Source organism: Ascaphus truei, unplaced genomic scaffold (assembly GCF_040206685.1).
Source record: "Ascaphus truei isolate aAscTru1 unplaced genomic scaffold, aAscTru1.hap1 HAP1_SCAFFOLD_419, whole genome shotgun sequence".
Lineage (NCBI taxonomy): Eukaryota > Metazoa > Chordata > Amphibia > Anura > Ascaphidae > Ascaphus > Ascaphus truei.
The window spans coordinates 300,433-320,601 of NW_027456750.1; the positions used below are offsets into that span (position 1 = coordinate 300,433).

At 45.3% G+C, this 20,169-nt stretch overlaps 1 pseudogene; it reads right to left on the reverse strand.

Moving 5' to 3' along the window:
- Positions 1-10,035: 10,035 nt before the first annotated feature.
- On the reverse strand, positions 10,036-10,177 carry LOC142484014 (U1 spliceosomal RNA; annotated as a pseudogene).
- Positions 10,178-20,169: the final 9,992 nt, after the last annotated feature.

Below are 20,169 nucleotides of genomic sequence, written 5' to 3' on the forward strand. Positions count from 1 at the left end.
TACTAAAACTCTACTGTTAATACCTTTATATAAACTTCCTATCCATCTAACGATTTCCATTGGTATTCCTAACTTTCCCAGGACTTTAAACAAAAAGGCATGAGACAAAAGATCATAAGCCTTCTCAAAATAAATATTTAGAATAACTAGTGGTTGTTTCCGTTCCAAACAATACCAAATTAAATCCCTCAGGAGAATTAGATTCCCTACCATCTGTCTCCCTGGTACACCACACACCTGCTCCTCTTCCACCAATTTACATAAGAAAGGCTTCAGTCTTTGCATTATCACTTTTGCCACAATTTTATAATCTGAATTCAGCAGGGTTATGGGACGCCAATTTTTAAGGTCTTTTTTGTCCCCCTTTTTTTTGAATATTAATGCAATTATATCTTCTTTAAAGGATTCCGGCATTTCTCTTAACTTAAAAATTGTGTTGCATAACTTAAATACCTCTTCTCTAATTATGTCCCACATATAGGAGTAAAATTCATGTGGTAACCCATCCTTGCCAGGTGATTTTCCTTTCCTTCCATTCCTTATTACCTCATTTAATTCTTCACTGTTTAGATCTCTCACCAAGAAAACCTGATCATCTTTACTTAGCTTTTTCTCAATTTTTTCAACTAAATCTTTTTCTAAGGACATATCACGATCCTTTTCCTCATATAATTTGGAATAAAAATTCTCACAAACTTTCAGAACTTTTTCCGTTTCCTTTACCTCTGCCCCCTCTTCATTCAACACAGGAATTGGGCTTGACTTCCCTGTAAACGCTTTTTTTAAAGAAAAAAGAGGTACATTTTTCATTCTTTTCAACCGCTTCCACTCTTGCAGCATGAATTATCCTTCTACCTCTTTTTTCCATTAATTCCTCAGACTCCACCCTAACCCTCTTAAGATCTCCCTCCACATCCTTTCCCATCTCTTTTAACCTGAGGAGAAACTGTTTTCTCAGGATCACCCTCCTGTAATCTTCCTCCTGTTCTTTTGCCAACTCCTTACCTTTCCTATTAAAAAACTTTTTTGTTTCAATTTTTACCCACTCCCACCATTCCAGTATTCCCTTGTATTCCCCCATTCTCCTCTTTAAATAAACATACAATTTCCCATACTGAAACTTGATCCCAGGTTTTTCTAATAGTGAAACATTAAGTTTCCAGTAACCCCTTCCATACTTTTCCACTCCCTCTACTTCTATTTTACATACAACACATCATGGTCAGAGAAAAATACTCTTAACCCCTTCCAGCTCTCCACCTTCAACCCTTCAGAAATAAAAATATGGTCAATTCTAGACTTTACCCCTCCACTCTCACAAAACCAAGTGAATTCCCTTTTTTCTTTCCCCCACACCTGAAAAGTATCCCTAAAAGAAAAATCACCCATAATTGTTTTCAACAGTACCCCAGAATTGTCAGGCTTACTCCTTTCTGCACCCACCCTATCCCCCTCCCTAATTATACAATTAAAGTCTCCTAACACAAAAGTTTTCATTCTTCCTGGTAAAAACAACCTAAGTTTCTCAAACAGCAACCTTCTTTGATTTTCCTTTGGAGCTGCATATATATTAAATATTCTGAAACATTCCCCCTTCCACTTCACCAAAACAAAAAATAACCTTCCCGGTTCAATTACCTCACATTTGCATATTTTGAACTCTTTCCCCTTAAATAATATCCCAATCCCACTCTTTCTGCTCTCTAGGCAACATGACCACGCAGATTCCCCCCACACCCACTCTTCTTCTTTTGGGGGTTCAGTGATCGTACATTCTTGTAAACAAAAAATATCACATCTTTCTTTTGCCAGTAAGTCAAATATCCTCACTCTTCTTGTACGCTTTCTCAAGCTCCGTACATTTAATGATGCCAGCGTCAAAGTCATTTCTTCTTATACTAGCGAGACATGAAAAAGGCACAATCCCAAGTAACAATTATCAAAAATATACTTAGCTCTGTCCAGCACCTTCCTCCAGGGGGACCCCTGAGACTGAAATCCACACCCCAAATTCTCTGCCGCAGCATTATCCGCATAGGGAAGGCTCTGCCCTCCTGGTGAACCCTGCCCATCCGCCACGCCCGTCAAAGGATATGCTGGGGAGCGCAAGGGGCTAGCATCCAACCCACCACGCCCCACCACCTCCCCCAAATCAAAAATCACACTGGTCATCTCTTCCTCTTCTCCTCCCAGGCATTTTGCCTTTGAAGGAGCAAGATTTTCTTCCTCCATCTTCCTCTTTGGCGGACGTTCCCCTCCTTCCAATATCTCCATACCCTCTTCCGTAATTTGCTGATTAAGGCCTTCCACATCAGGATACATGGCCTTCAGTCCGGGGGTTCCCTCGCCTTCTCCTTGCATCAGGTCAGGCTCCTCCCCCTCTCCTGTGTCCGGCTCCGCCTCCTCAACTGTTGCTTCCCCCCATGCCTGGCCCTCGTTCTGGAGAGCATTCTCAGCTGAAACCACGGGCGTTTCCTCCATACACTCAAACAGATCTGAGTCTGAATCTGGCAGCTCCTCCTCAGCTGCTGCTTCACCCCTCGTTAAGGCCTCATCAGTGGGAGCCTCCGCAGCTGGTTCCACGGGCGTCGCCTGTCTGCTTTCAACTCCATGCAGCATATCATACTCACTCTCCGCCTTAACCCATCCCTCTGGGCGCTCTGCAATCTCCCTTCTCCTCACAGCCTGTGCATATGACTTCTTTTTTGCACAAAATCTCGCCATGTGCCCTGTTTCTTGACACAAGTCACATGTAGCTGGCTCCTGGCACTGCGCAGCGTGGTGTCCCTCCTTCCTGCATTTGCGGCAAATTTCTACATCTTGCTTAGCACAGCCCTCCTGTGTGTGCCCAAACTCCATGCACTTCCTGCAATATTGCGGCTGGCCCCGGTAGTACAAATACCCCCGGTTTCCTCCAATGTTAAAGGTCCCTGGGGGGTGCATGACTCCCCCCAATCCGTCTGGGGACATCCTCAGCTTGCACCAATATCTAGTCTTTCCATTATAAATGCCAAGCCGGCTTTTCAGTCTCTGTCCTTCCTTGACACTCTCACAATACCGTGACAGGAACACCAAAATATCCTCGTCTGGTGTAAAAGGGTTATACGTGTGCACAATTATAGCAACTTCTCCTCTTGCAAACAAGGGTAACAACTCTACACCTCGCATACAGTCCACATCCTTTGCACTCCTTGCTCTTTCCATAACACCCGTACATTGCTCACATATATGAAGAGCCACATCATAGAAACGTTGATTTGGAAATTCCTGAATGCAATAAATATCCTCTTGTCCAATCTTTAGTGTGTCTTCCAATAGCTGGCTGTAAAAATCCTCAATCCTCAGGAATCTGGGAGCATCATTCAGTCTGAATCTAATGGTGTTTGGAACAAACTGCCCACGATTCTCCATTCTGTTTCTTCAAAAAAAAAAGGTCTTCCACCCAAACACGATACTTCAAAGCTCTGCCTCCAAAGCACAAGGCTATGCCTGCTCCAGCAGCGCCCCCCGCAGAATCATGGCTGCATAGTGTACTCCCCTGCCAGGTAAGTATGAGTTGCAATGGTGCTGGGGGGGCAACTAGCCCTGTCCCAGGACAAGTGTCACCCTTGTGGAGAGAGCAGCCTGGTCATTGGTGCAGCGGCAGCGGCAGCAGCCAGCAGCTCAACCACCACAGTAGCTGAGGCCCAGTATCTGAGCCAGAACCTGCAGCAAGGATCAGCTTAGGCCATTCCATGCAAACATTTGTGCAGCAGCAGCAGCAGCGAATATTTGTCAAACAACATAGATCCAAGACATCCCCTCCCTAGAAGCAAAGCCCCTCCCCCGCCCATCCAACAAGCACCCGCAGAAGCCAAGCTTCGCCGCAAGGTACTTCTTCGTGGTTTTAAAAGGAAGAAGCAATCACTTTGAACACCGCTCAGCTCTGTCATTTCAGCTGGCAGAGAGACAGACAAACAGGGGGACACCATATTTCTGCGGTGGCTTTCTTCATCTCCCCTACCAGCTGGCACTCTCTTTTTCTGACCTCCACTGACACCTGCTGCTGCTGCTGCTGCTGCTGCTGCTGCTGCTGCTGCTGGAGAGGTGCCCTGTCCTGCTGGCACACTTGTCACTTTGCCCCTTACCAGCATGGCTGCTTACCTGGCATTTGCATAAATATGTGTAGCAGGCTTCCCCATAGCTCCCTTACCACCGCGGTAGCCATTACAGGATCGCGCGTGTGCAGTAAAGATCGCGCACGCGGTCCCAATGCTACAGAGGTCCTGAGTGGACTACAATTCCCAGCAGCCTCTGGGGATTGCCCTTTCACCCACATCACGTGCAGCCAGCCAGCAAATAGGGTTTTGCAGCTTCTCCTGTGGAGGAAGGATACAATGTTGCGGGGACCAGGTTGTCAGTTGGAGCTGGGAGCAGGAAGGGGGAGGAAGTGTGTAAGGAGCAAGGCTCTTACACTAGGCCAGGTTACCCCCAGGTCCCAGGTAGGTCCCACTCCCAACTAGGTTAGTGGGTAAGTTCTTAGGGAAGGCCCCTTAGATAGGGACCCTGCCCTTAGGTGTGTGTAAGTCTAGTCAGTGGCACAGCTGCCGTGGTGTGTGCTCTGACTAGAATATACAGAGTGGCTTTGTAGTGCAGCCACAGCAGTTATTTGGCTGTGTCAGTGAGAGGCCCCTCATAGGAAGAAGGGGGGTTGCTTTCTAGTTGTTCAGTGTGTGTTATATCACCAGTGGCAGTTGCATGTGGTGAGCTGCCAGAGTCTGGGATCAGACAGAAGCTACAGGGAGAGTTCTTCTGCGGGCAGGGACTAGGGTAGAGGTATACCCCAGGGCCCAGTTAGTCCCCTATGACACCAGAGGAAGCTGTATGGTATAGGGTCGGCCTTAGGAGAGGGACTCCTTCATCATATTTAGAGAGCAAGAGGAGGAGATTGTGTTCAAGGATCATTCCGGCTGGAGATTCTTTTCCCTGTGGAGTCAGCGTGTGCATCCATTCCTGCAGAGAGCAGCGCAGCACGCCGTGGGATCACTGTGCGGTGTTGCTGAGTCCAAGGATTTTCCAGGACTGGTCAGGGAGGTAGTATACATTAAGTGCACCAACGGGCCCCAACACAGGGAAGCGCTATCCCTCACACACACTTTCTTTACTGTTGTGGACACTCAAGAGACTGAGGGGAATGTGATGATGGACATGTGGGTGAGGGGATGGTATACATTCAGAGTGATGCACTGTTATTCATATATTGTTTGATGTTATGCAAAGAGAGTGTTATTGAAGTTACAAGTCATGCTCAGTAAATACATTTTTTCCCACGGTGTGTATTTACTGTATGGTTGTTCTGGTGAGGGCACACTCCCACCCCGTTGGGATCCCTCATCAGTGGAGGCGCTGCACCGAGTGTAAGTACATACCCCAGGTTCCCCGTGGCGGAAGCTCAGCTCTCTTGGTTGCCAAACAGGTACCGCACCACACTGAGAAGTAGTCAGATACACCTACCCACCCCAATCTCACTTAGGGGGGGGAAAGAGGGCTACATTTGGAGGCGCTACTGAGATCCAGACCAGGGGTGCCCGAATTCAGTATAAATTATTTCGTTCTCATTATCATTGCCATCCTGCCAAGAAGTGTACGAATGGGCATTAAAGGGGCAAGTCCCGCCCTCGCAAACCCTTGCTATAGGACGAGTTCCTGCTGACACTCCCTCCTGTGATATTTGCTTAATATTGTGTCAGTACCCAGGCTTATGGGGTGCAAAAGTCTTAGGCTGCTGCCTAGATGCAGATGGAGTGTGGTGCTCAGTGTTGGTGAGGGCCGAACAAGCTTTAATAAGAGAAGGATGCCCATCCAAAATATTGCTCCATGGAACCCTCACTAAAGTATGGTGTACTGTTATCTACCCTGAAATGTCAGGAAAACCAGAAGGCTACCCCCCTATCTATGCAGAGAGTCATAGTGTAATTGATGAGACTGTGATTAAAAAGGAGGCTCTCTCAAGCAGTGAGTCACACCTAAGATGGCGGCTCCCTCCAAGTCAGGCGAGCACCAGGACTGTACAAGAAATTGTTGCAGAATATTGTCCGGGTCTGATGCGAAAAACAGAGCCCCGCCCCTGCGCTGTGAGTGGCTCAGTGCAGAGTCAGAACCACTCCTTGAAAGAAGGTGCTCCTACCACTCCTTGAAAGAAGGTGCTCCTCCTCTGGAGTCCACCAGGGGGAGCCAGCACAGTGAGTCTCAATCAGTAACTGCTGTCTCCACTAAGGACAGTACAGGATGCAGCGAACCACATCCGCAGTTGTATGGTGTTTGGCCAGCAGAGGGACTGTATGTACAGTAACATTTCTTTTGTGCCCGTGCTTACAGAAAGACCTTAATCTCTCTGGTGGTATGAACTTTGATCCCTATCAGCGACCACGAGGGGTTCAGGTTGTGAAAGTGGAAGGTAAAAGGTACGTCAGGTGCCTATGCCCCAAGTGTGATTTTCCAGATGGCAAATTGAGCTGGGGACCCAAGTGTGCCTGCTGCGAGGCACAGTTCCTAAAACCAGTGCTGCTGTGTGCTACGGAACCCGCAGAGGAAGATGCGGCTAACCAACCTACCTCAACTACGGAGGGCCCATGCGCCCTAACCGCGGTTCCAGATTCGGTTCAAATGCCGGAACCACAGATGACAAGTGAAGCTGAGGACAAAGAGCCGTTTGCTCGCCTGCTGTGGGGCCGTGTGCCTTACCACTGCCAGTCCGGCCTACTACGATGGTACCATCGGTCCTAGGCTTGGGATCAGTACCTAACGACGACAAGGGTGAGTTGACTGCCCCAGGGGTGTCGGGTGTGAGGTTCCAGGTGACCGCGGAGCACAGTAGCTCCTTAAGTCTGGCCACCAGGGCGATTGGCTCCACTCGGCATCGCGTCCTGACGGAGGTGTCCTCCTTTGAAGACCGCTGTCCAGTGGTGCGAGTGGACCAGTACCCACCGCCTATCGTCCAGGTGAAGAGGAAAGACAGCCCCATCATGATGTCCAGTGCTGCTATAAGTATTACTGTGACTGAACTGAGTGTGAGCCCGTGCGCTCCAACCCAAATGGTCCCAGGACTGGGATCCAATGCTCCCGAGTTTAAAGACTGAGTGGACTGCCCCAGAAGTGCCGGGGACAGGTCCCAAGACAGCCGAGGTGGGAACTGACAGCGTCCCCGAGGACCTGTTGGCCACCATGAATCACCGCAGTGGTAAGGTATCAACCCTTTACCCCCTGCAGGATGTAACAGAGACTTTGAGTACAGAGACATTGCTAATTGCTCGCTTCGCAGTGGAAGCCTCCCAGGTACTTAGGGACAAGGACTGTGTTGTTAGTGATCCAGTGAAATTTGCCTTTGCTAAGCGCGACATGGAGTGTTTCATTCGCCATGTGGTGGAAAGAGGAAAGGGTCAAGACCTCCTGGCCTACCGCATCCATGCCGCAGATGGCCAGGTCTGGCCAAGAGACACTGTGCTATTCCTTCCACCAGGGGGAGGAAGTAGTTCGGAACCAATGACTGTTACCCCAGAGCATGATTTCCAAGAGATTACCCAGGCGGAGGCTCACAAAAGTCAAAGTGAGGTACCCCCACATTATCAGTTAGGGGCACCCCACAATTGGTCTCAGCAAGCAGCTAACACTCAGCTGGCCTCGTTTATTTTATGTGAACTGAACTGTACCCTATTGTTTAGAGTCAAGTGTGATAAGTTGTACATATCATGCTCTGCATTTTTATTGTATAAACGTATGCTGAGTGACGTCGTTCCCCAAGCGGGGACTTTGGATTTTTCACCAGGGGGAGAGTGTAGCAGGCTTCCCCCTAGCCCCCTTACCACCGCGGTAGCCATTACAGGATCGCGCGTGCGCAGTAAAGATAGCGCATGCGGTCCCAATGCTACAGAGGTCCTGAGTGGACTACAATTCCCAGCAGCCTCTGGGGACTGCCCTTTCACCCACATCACATGCAGCCAGCCAGCAAATAGGGTTTTGCAGCTTCTCCTATGGAGGAAGGATACAATGTTGCGGGGACCACGTTGTCAGTTGGAGCTGGGAGCAGGAAGGGGGAGGAAGTGTGTAAGGAGCAAGGCTCTTACACTAGGCCAGGTTACCAACAGGTCCCAGGTAGGTCCCACTCCCCACTAGGCTTGTGGGTAAGTTCTTAGGGAAGGCCCCTTAGATAGGGACCCTGCCCTTAGGTGTGTGTAAGTCTAGTCAGTGGCACAGCTGCCGTGGTGTGTACTATGACTAGAATATACAGAGTAGCTTTGTAGTGCAGCCACAGCAGTTATTTGGCTGTGTCAGTGAGAGGCCCCTCATAGGAAGAAGGGGGGTTGCTTTCTAGTTGTTCAGTGTGTGTTATATCACCAGTGGCAGTTGCATGTGGTGAGCTGCCAGAGTCTGGGATCAGACAGAAGCTACAGGGAGAGTTCTTCTGCGTGCAGGGACTAGGGTAGAGGCATACCCCAGGGCCCAGTTAGTCCCCTATGACACCAGAGGAAGCTGTATGGTATAGGGTCGGCCTTAGGACAGGGACTCTTTCACCATATTTAGAGAGCAAGAGGATTTCTGTCTGACAGTACCTGACTGTCAGTACAGCGTGTATCAGAGACTGTGTTCAAGGTTCATTCCGGCTGGAGATTCTTTTCCCTGTGGAGTCAGCGTGTGCATCGATTCCTGCAGAGAGCAGCGCAGCACGCCGTGGGATCACTGTGCGGTGTTGCTGAGTCCAAGGATTTTCCTGACCAGGACTGGTCAGGGAGGTAGTTTACATTAAGTGCACCACCGGGCCCCAACACAGGGAAGCGCTATCCCTCACACACACTTTCTTTACTGTTGTGGACACTCAAGAGACTGAGGGGAATGTGATGATGGACATGTGGGTGAGGGGATGGTATGCATTCAGAGTGATGCACTGTTATTCATATATTGTTTGATGTTATGCAAAGAGAGTGTTATTGAAGTTACAAGTCATGCTCAGTAAATACTGTTTATTCACACGGTGTGTATTTTCTGTATGGTTGTTCTGGTGAGGGCACACTCCCACCCCGTTGGGATCCCTCATCAGTGGAGGCGCTGCACCGAGTGTAAGTACATACCCCAGGTTCCCCATGGCGGAAGCTCAGCTCTCCTGGTTGCCAAACAGGTACTGCACCACACTGAGAAGTAGTCAGATACACCTACCCACCCCAATCTCACTTAGGGGGGGGAAAGAGGGCTACATATAGAAGCAAGCTGACACTGTCTGCTGCTCCCTGGATAGAGATAGATAGATAGATAGAGAGATAGAGAGATAGATAGAGATTGTTTTTTGCAGCGCTCAGCAGATACATTTTTGCTGCTGCTGCTGCAGAGACTCATATTCTACAGTTCTTGGCCCTTTTTGTTTAGAATGTTTTTTTCATGAATTATATGTGTTTCCCTATTTCCCAATCCACCTGAATTTATTCCTAAATGTCTGCGCAGGTGCCTAATTGTCATTTCTCCCTGTTTGAGATGTTGCTACTGCTGCGGCCAAGTTTATTCGAGCATTTGCCCGTTCTTGGCCGCAGCAGTAGCCTGGCGCGCGCCCGAGGGTGACGGGCGCGCGCCGAAGCAGCGGAAGAGCGCCCTCCGATCGGGGCGCTCTCCCTACCGCTGCCGGGTCCGCCGGGTCCCCCGGAACCCCCTGCCGCCGTCCCGCGATCGCGGGACACCAGGGCTCCCTCGGGGAGCCCTGGACGCGCGTGCAGGGGGCGCAGGCTTCCGAAGACGCGTGACCGCGCATCTATGACGCGCGGCACGCCGAGGGGCGGCCACTAGCAAGCCGGGAAATCTCCCGGCTTGCGGATCTGGCCGCAGTGTAATAAACTGTGTCGCCACTGTACCTGGCTAGTTGGTGGGTGGGTGCTCCTTTTATGCCACAGTTATTGACCAGGCCCAAAGCCCAAGCAGTGGCAATAGCAGCTTGTCTGAACAAACACCTGTGCTGTGGGTGGTGGTTGTTGTTGTTGTTGATTTTTGTTTCTGTTTTTTCTAACAGTCCAAAAACAGGGGAGAGCGCGCACGCAGTCCCCCACTACCAGAAATTGTGCAGTCGAGTTTCCCGCATGTGGGGAAATCGCAGAGGTCAGCTAGCTCCAAGTGCAATGAGCAAGCCTCGCCCTGGGAGAGCCACCTGCAGGATCATTTTTTATTATTTTTTTTATTTTTCTATTAAATGTTTTTATATTTATTTACAGAGTTACTTTTCGGAAAATAACAAACCCCCCTTTCATTACAACAACCCATACATTTTGTTAATACATTTCATATTTCAACATTCAAATACATTTTATAATAAAGAAAAACGCTTTCCCCTCATTAACTAGCACCCTATGCAGGGACAAACACCTGTCCTGTTTTCCCTCATCCAACACATTCTCCCTCTTTCCAGCTCGCACACTCCCCATATGCTCTTCCTCCGACGGTCTCCCACCGGAGGGGAGCACCGGCCCCTTCTCTCCGATACTCCACCAAACGGACGCTCGTAGCACATTATTGCTCCTCACAATTACTTTCCCCCCTTTCCGGGAAGCTTTCTTTCTCTCTCCCTTTGGTAAGAGCATATGCCCCCCCCCCCCATACACTCTCACCACACTCCCTTTAATTCCCAGAACACCCCTCAATTTCTCAATCTATTAACACATCAACATTTTTCCCTCTTTTTTTCCCTCTATATTTTTCTATACATTTTGCACAAACAGTAATACATTTTCCTATCCCTATAAGGAAAACCCAGATAATCTCTCCTCTCCCCACCCTTTTATACATTTTTAACCATTTTATTCCACACTTTTGGTTTCCATAATTCTCTTCCTTCATTTGCCCCCAACCGCTTCACATCCAACAGATAATATGTATACATTTTGCTCAGAACAACTCTCACACACACGTTCACTCCAATCTCTTCTCTATTAAATATTAACACATTCCTTACATCCCACACCACTTCTTTTATACAGTTTATTATCTTCCACAACACGCTCCTCCTCTCCCCCTCCACCTCACACAACCCATACATCATCATATTGAATTCTAGAGTCCTGATCACTATCAGCTATTTTATCAGCTTCCCCAGACACTTCCATACCCTTCTGACAAAGCTACAATTCCAGAACAGATGGACCACATCCTCTACTCCTCCACATCCTTCTCTAGGGCATATTTCTGACTCTGCTAGATGTCTTTTCCTCTGGAATTCCCTTACGGGCAAGCAGCTGTGCACTGCCATCCAAGTCAGGTCCTTTTGAGTGTTTGTCAGCCCCTTGTGATTTACATTCTTCCACATTATTTTTAAATGCTTTTCAACCAAACACCCAACACTTTCATACATATCTCTTTCCATAATCACTCATGTAATTTTCTTTGATCATCCCATAGTGATCTTTCTACCCCAACCAAATCAAACTCCCTAATAAATTCCTCTATTACCCTGTAATTTTATGGTTTCTCAAAACAAAACGGCCTCCTCAGGTCTGTATTACACAACCCTAGTTTCCTCAGCATCCCCCCGCAGCATATCTCCCCATGCAGGCAGCTTTTGTTTCTTCCCCATTAATCAACTCTATACAAACTTGGGCGTACTTTGCCCCCAAAATCACCTCCATCCTTGGAGCTCCTTTGCCACCTTTCACCTTCTCCTTACATACAATTTGTCTCACCAATTTTTCCTCTTTTGACCCCCAAAAAAACATAAACAGGAACCTTGTAATCTTCCTGATCCACTTTGCTGTGGCAGGGAAACCCATTCCCATGTAAAGTAAAATTGGCACAAGTACCGCTTTCGTCACCAATATATTCCCTTCTAAAGATAATTTTCTTAATGTCCAAAACTGGATTTTTCTGCTAATTTTTCCCCTATCATTTCCCAGTTTGCCTCTCCTCTAAGATCCTCATCAAATAACACCCCTAATAATTTTAGCTGTTTTTCTTCTTCTGGAATCCCACTTTTATCCAGTTCCTGCCAGGCCCCAAAAGCCTTGCAGCTGCTTTTACTCCAATTTACTTTAAAACCTGAAGCCTGGCAGAAGATTTCCACATGTAACTGAGCTCTTTTAAGGGCCATTTGATTAGTACATACCAGAGTCAGATCGTCCATGTATCCTAAAACTTTTATATTTCTCCTCCCACTCCCAGGTATTTCTACGCCTCTTATCACTTTGTCACTTCTGATGCTCTGCAAAAGCGGTTCTATTGCGCATATAAAGGCCAAAGGTGACAGCGGACAACCTTGCCTCACCCCTGACTTTACCTGTATCCTTTCTGACAAAAACCCATTAACTAGGGCTCAACTAAATATATCCCTGTACAAACATTTTATCCAATCTACAACCTCCACTGGAATCCCCAGCTTCTCTAAAACCTTAAACAAAAACCCATGAGAGAGGCGGTCATATGCCTTCTCAAAATGTTAACCAAACCTAAAGCTTGCTTTCTTTCGTTACAGTGCCAAATCATGTCTCTAATAAGCCTTAAGTTCCCTGTTATCTGCCTCCCTGGCACAGCACACACCTGCTCCTCCTCTACAAGTTTGCTAATTACCACTTTAATTCTCAACATTATCAACTTTGCCACAATCTTGTAATCAGCATTTAACAGGGTTATAGGACGCCAATTTTCCAGGTCCCTTCTATCCCCTTTTTTGAATATCAGGGTGATTGTTCCTTCCTTAAAGGATTCTGGTGTTCTTCCTTTTGTCATTATCTCTTTGCATAGATGTATTACCTCCGCTCCAATCACATCCCACATTTGCACATAGAATTCATGGGGCAATCCATCCTTACCAGGTGTTTTCCCTTTCCTCCCACTCCTTATTACTTCCTTTACTTCGTCCTCATTTACTTCTCTCTTTAGAAACTCCTGATCTTCCTTATCTAATTTATTTTCAATGTTTCCAATCAGACCTTTCTCTATATTGCTGTCTCTTTCTTTTTCCTTAAATAAGTCCCTATAAAACCCCTCACTTCCCTCAGCACCCCCTCTGTTTCCTTCACCTCCTCCCCCTCTTTATTTAGCACAGGGGTTAAGCTTGCTTTGCCAGAATAAGCTTTCTTAAAAAAGAAAGAGGTACATTTTTCATTTTTTTCCACTGCTTCCACTCTTGCATCATGAATGATTTTTTCCCCTTTCTCTTCTACTAATTTTCTAACCCCCTTCCTTGCTTTCTCTAATTCCTCCCCCACATCTTCCCCATGTCTCTCAGCCTAAAAAGAAACTGTTTCCTTAATATTGCCCTTCTATATTCCTCCTCCTGCCTTCTTGCTTTTTCCACACCTTTTTGATGAAAAACTTCTGTGTTTTTTCCTTTACCCACTCCCACCATTCACTCACCCCCCAAATTCCCTCATTCTCGCCTTTAATGTAACATACATACATTCATACTGCTTCCTTACCCGCTCCTCCTCTAGCAAGGACACATTTAGTTTCCAAAAGCCATTCCCATGCCTCTCTATCCCCTCCAGTTCTAATTTGCATTGCACACACACATGGTCTGAGAACAGCACTTTTACCCCTTTCCATTCCTCCACCTTTACACCCTTTGGAATAAAAACATGACCAATCCTTGATTTTACCCCTCCACTCTCACTAACCCATGTAAACTCCTTTTTTCCTTCCCCCCACACTTTGAACGCATCCCTTAGACTAAAATCATTCAACATATTTTTCAACAGAATCCCTGAAGCATCTGGCTTGCTCCTTTCTCCGCCCCCCTTCCCCCTCATTAAGTATGCAGTTAAAGTCACCAATCACAAGCGTTTGGACTCTCCCTGGCAAAACTTTTTTAAAACTTCAAACAAATTCCTTCTTTGCCTTTCCTCAGGCGAAGCGTAAACATGAAATAATCTAAACATTCCCCCCCTCCACTTAAACAAAACAAACATTAACCTTCCCGGTTCTATCACTTCATATTTACAAATTTTAAACTCCTGTCCCCTAAATAAAATCCCTATCCCACTATTTCTGCTCTCCCTACTGCCAGACCATACAGAATCCCCCCAAACCCGTTCTTCTTTTCTTGGTGGGTCTGTGATCCCACATTCCTAAAACAAATAATGTCATTTTTTTGCTTGGCCACCAAGTCCAAAATCCTCGCTCTCCTTGCCGGGCTTTTTAAGCTTCTCACAGTAAGTGAGGCTGTTACCAAAGTCATTCAGCTTTTTTTTTTGAGAGAACAAAAACACAAAATATCACCAGGGGAGAAAAAAAAACCCCATACTTATCTTATGTCCTGGTTATCCTTGAGGGGGGCTCTCTCCACCTCTTCACTGTACCCCAACACCATGTTATTTGCTAAGCCTTCTTCCACAAAAGATGTGCTTTGCCCCCCTGGAGAAGCCTGCCCATCCGGCGGTCCTGAGTAGGTGGAAGGGCTGGGTGAGAGGCTTCCCACCTGGCTGATCACTTCTTCCCTCTCATCCCTGCTGCTGGCTGATGCCTCGCTCACAGTATCCTCCAGCAGCCCTCCACGGCACCTTGCTTTTGCAGGAGTATGTTTTTCTTCCTTTTCCATCTTTCTTTTCCCCGGGCGCTCTTCTTGCCCTCCTGCAGCCAGCGTATCCATGCTTTCTGCTGAACCTTTTTCCTTCTCCCTTTCCAGGGCCACATCTTCTTCTCTCTGTACATCCTCCATCAATCCTGCTGTAAGAGGCACCTCCCCTTCTGCCTGTCCCTGATCCATGCCTGTATCTGGCAACTCCTCCTCCAGCTCCTCAGCTGCTGATTCTCCCCTCGTTAAGGGCTCATCAGGGGGAACCTCAGCAGCTGGTTCCACGGGCGTTTCCTCCCTGCTTTCAGTGCCATGCATCAGATCATATTCACTCTACTTATTAACCCATCTATCTGTGCGCTCTGCAGTTTCCCTTCTTCTTACAGCCTGTGTATATGTCCTCTTCTTAGTACAATTTCTAGCCATATGCCCTGTTTCCTCACATAAGTCACATTTAGAGGGCTCCTTGCACTCTGCAGCGTAATGACCCTCCTTTCTGCATTTGCGGCAAACTACTACATTTTGTTTATCACAGTTCTCCTGTGTGTGCCCAAACTCAAAGCACTTTCTGCAGTATTGCGGCTGGCTCCGGTAGTAAAAATACCCCCGGTTTCCTCCAATGTTAAAGGTCCCTGGGGGGTGCATGACTCCATGAAGTTCCTCCATGAAGACCATACATATCATTAAATGGCTTAGATACATCGATGATGTGCTTTTGGTACGGGATGGCACAGAAAAACTCCTCCAAGAATTTATCCAGCTACTAAATACCAACGAACATAATCTCAAACTTACTTATCAAATAAGTAAAGATAAAGTAGGATTTCTGGATATTACTATCTTTAAATCTGAAAGAGAAGAGATACATACAAGTATATATCGAAAACCGACGGCAACTAATACACTGCTTCTAGCGGAAAGCCACCACCCAAAGCACATCATCGAGAATATTCCCATAGGACAATTTCAAGGATTACGTCGAAATTGCTCAACAACAGCTGAATACAAAAAACAAGCTGTAGAGATGAAAAATAGATTTCAAACAAGGGGATAAACAAAGAACAAAATATAAAAAGCATATTTCAAAGCGCAACAAATGGACAGACCAAAACTTCTAACTAATAAAAGGATTCAAGAAACTGATCACAACATAAGATTTATCAGCACTTTCTCTGACCAATCCTACCAAGTCAAAAAAATCCTTAATAAATATTGGGATATTCTCCTTGAAGATCCAGACCTAAGACTGGTATTAAAAGATCAACCGCAAACAGGCTACAGGAGAGCTAAAAACCTTAGAGATACTTTGGTACATAGCCACTTTCAAGCACAACCTTTAAAAACATGGATGGGGACAAAGCTATAGGGTCTTACCCATGTGCTCGATGTAAAGCATGTAATTTTATGACTAAAACAAAAACCTTCACTAATTCTATGAAATCAAAGACATTTAATATTAAGAACTTTAACTGTCAAACAATGGGAGTGATCTATTTAATTACATGTAAGTGTGGCGAAATGTATGTGGGGAAAACAAAGAGACATCTGAAAACGAGCATTTTGGAACATATGGGAGACATTGGAAATACAAGAGATAAACCAGTAGCCAAACATGTGAATGAAATACATCAGGGAGATATTAAACACTCCCATTTACTGGAAGTGAACATGTGGCACCAGGCCCAAGGGGAGGAGACTGGGATAAACGTCTCCTACAGAGAGAATGTCCATGGATATTCCTATTACAAACACAGAGTCCAGATGGTTTAAACAAAGGTTTTATTTTTTCAGCATACTTATAATAATCACATATCAATTTATTATTTATAACATATAATACATTTTAGAAATCATATTACTTACTAATATCCGATATAGAGATAAATCTATTCGCTTTACATACATCTGTATATGAATTTGCAGTTGTTTCACTTATAGAATTAAGTTATATATTTGCTGAACTCACCTTAGAAATCACTTTAATTAGAATTATATTTTATTTATATATATATATATTTTTTTAAATTTAATTTTCATATATTTTAGATAGTTATTAAATATATTAATCTAGTCTGGTTCGCATTGACCACTAGGGGCGAATCAAATTAGAGAGTATCACTCCTACACCTATACACATTAACACATGATCATAAAAAACACATTATTCACATTTTTCACCATAGATAACATCCATTTTGACCCCCATGTATATATCCATATTCTCTAACACCTATCTCCCAGAGAACCTCCGATTTCTGAAAGTATCTCCCCACACCAAGACGTAGCGATCTGAAAGGAAGAAAAGAGAAAAAGCTTTAAAATAATATACATCAATAAATATCCAGCAAAGTATTCTAAAAAGAAACAACTTCATTATTCATTTCACTTTTAAACCAGCCCTGATTGGAGAATAGAATGATACACCCCCAGCCATAGAGGGTATAAAAGCCAGGCAACTTGATCGGGAAGTTAGACTCCTCCTTTCTGAAGAAGCGTGTCAATCACGCGAAACGCGTCATACGTCGAGTCCGACGTCACAGAGGGGCGACACCTCAGTCGAAGGAACACGGCCAGTATACTGGTGCTAAGACACCATACCTTCCACACTTCTGGGGAAACTGTATACCATGTCTTAGGCACGGAAAACCCTTAATAATATGCCATCCGCGGTCCGCTGTGACCCTTGAATAGAAGTTGTTTTGGGGATTACCATGTCTATAGGTCCGTCGTGACCTTTTAAGTGTAATCATCTTGGTTATGCACATTCTGGGTCCGCTGAGACCATAAGAGTTTTATATTATACTGCTTCATGAATACAATTATGTTTAGCCAGACACTTCCACCTATATATATATTATGTGAATGTGTTACTTACCATTCCTCTGGTTCTATTTTGGTCTCTGTGAGACATCAGGATAACATTAGATCACCAAAGGAGATTTAATCAAGGAGACTATATATGTTATATGGCTCTTGAATACATCTGCGGACTTTGACTTTATCATAGGCTAATAGCCATTTAGCCACATATATATTGATCATAAATTAATCTTTATGTTACATATCTATATATATATCTCTATTGCGTGATTTGATACTTTTTATCTAGATGTGTATTTAACCAAGTGCCAACAAGTATTTACAGTATACTGAGCTGTTAGAAATTACTATATTGTATCTATTATTATACTGAGCTGTCAGAGTGGATTCAAATTAACAGACACACATATTAATGTGTTTTATAGTCTGAAAATAAATATAGAGTCTCTTACCTCTCTACCCCCATGTGAGAGGACTTTTTAACCCTTTTTTGATCACTGTATATTTTTCAGTCACCTTATAATTTTTTGATGTAATAAAACTTTTTTATTTTTTGGTTGTAATAGTCTGTACCGATTTAAGAGCTCATATGGCGGAAAGAAAAAAAGCACATTTGTTTTGCATAAATGATATAATAGAGAGTGCAACAAGAGGAATCTTCTTTTATCCCTCTTGGATAAAAATTTGTGTGTGCTCGTAAACTATCCTCATGCCCCCTATTGTTATGAAAATACCTAACTATCTACATTTTACAAAAGGATGAGCGGTTAAAATATATTATTTGGCCTTCAATACCGAGTGAACATTGCAGAATTAAAATGGGGTTTAGCTGGGATTGCAAAACATACAGCTGATCATACTAGCAGAATTTCTAATGCAGAATCCCCTACTCAGGCCTTATGAATTGATGAGCTGAAAAGGGCAAAATGCTCAACTTGCGATGAAAGTTGACAATCTGGACAGCTCCAGACAGAACAACAGTCCCATTGTGGGAATTACACGTTCCTATGTATCTACAACTCTTCCAAAACCACCGAAGTCGGAGGAAAACCGTTTACTCGTAAAAACCGAAAGGGCGCATAGAATTGGCCTAGAAAGGATTCACCTCTACAAAACTCCACGATCCAGATCATTTTTGGCGAAAGTTCTACATTTTCCAGATAAAGTGGCGATGCTACAGGTCTATAGAAAATTAAGAGACCAGCGCACTAGGAGAATACTTTTCTCCTTTTTCAAGGTTTTTCAGCAGATTCGAGCAAAAAACGTAGAGAATTTACTTCCGTTTGCCCCGCATTGGTTAGGAAGGAATCACAGTTTCCTGAGTGTACCCGGCTATTCTCTAAGGATCTGCTGAAGAGGGCGCTCTATCAGCTGAGCCGCCATAGGAAGCACAATGTCTTGTTGAAGATGAGGTGCCTGAGGGAGAATATTAAAGTACCTGAATGAAGATTCCTGAATAACTACGTGATGAAGACAGGCTGCTAGAAAATAAATAAATAAAATATGCAGAGGAAAGACTGACTTAAAATGAAAATGCTATCATTTTGCTATATATTACTTTTCTTAAAGAATGCATTGTATAGGCATACCCCGGTTTAAGGACACCCACTTTAAGTACACTCGCGAGTAAGGACATATCGCCAAATGGGCAAACGGCAGCTCACGCATGCGCCAGTCAGAACGTCATGAACAGCAATATCGGCTCCCTACCGGTACCGAAGCAGTGCTCAAGCGGGGAGACTATAGCCTGTTACAAATGCGTTATTTACATCAGTTCTGCACGTATATGACGATTGCAGTACAGTACATGCATCGATAAGTGGAAAAAAGGTAGTGCTTCAGTTTAAGTACATTTTCGCATTACATACATGCTCCGATCCCATTGCGTACGTTAATGCGGGGTATGCCTGTATAATCTAAATGTATTTCTATGTTCATTAGGTTCCTGTTCCTCAGTACAAATGGTGTACTGAGGTATGTTTCGTCACCCCCATCATTTGGTTTGCCCCCTTGCTGTGATTTGCATGAGTAGAATAACATTCTTAAATGTGGGAGGAACCAATTCTCCTGCCAAGAGACACCAAATTCTCTCATCTGGAAAGATTGGGCCCAGATATAGGAGACTATTCTGGTAGCTCCGAAGTGTGACAAACCTCTTCTAAAGTGCACTTTAGAAGTGGATCGGCATGCTTTGCTTTTCTGTAATCCCTAATCACATGCCCAAACCCTGTCTAAGCGGCTACTTTAGAAGCAGTTTCACTCTTGCTCTGAGAATCCGATCAGTTTGTTTAAAAAAAGCCTCCAACTCACATTTTTTGCGCACAACTGCTATTCTCGTAGCTCCGTTATGCAAATCCCTTCCAAAAACGTGGATATTTTTTAACACCACCTAAATCAGGGGTGCGCAAACTGGGGGGGTGCAAGATTTTGTAGGGGGGGGGGGCGCAGGGTGAAGCATTGTGGTAATAGATGCAAGTTGGGGGAGATAATGGAGGCGGGGAAAAAATTGCCGTCAGTATATGATCTCATACTACTATGCTGATTTATTTAAAACAAAGCTATAATATTTGTCATGTTTTAGGCTGCGGTCCCAGTGACTGCCAGAGCGCACGCCTCGGCGTGCACTGTGCGTACAAACACCGGCCCCCCAGTCACTCAGGGCCGAGTACATGCGTCGGCGCACACTCAGCAGCCGCGCTGTACTGCAAGAATCCACACACTCAAATGAGGGCGAACCAGCCGCGTGAGGTCATGGCCACGCCCCCGCAAAAACCCGAAACACGCCCCCTCCCGTCGCAACCTCTCCCTCTCTCCTGTGACCGCAGATCGCGGTTAGC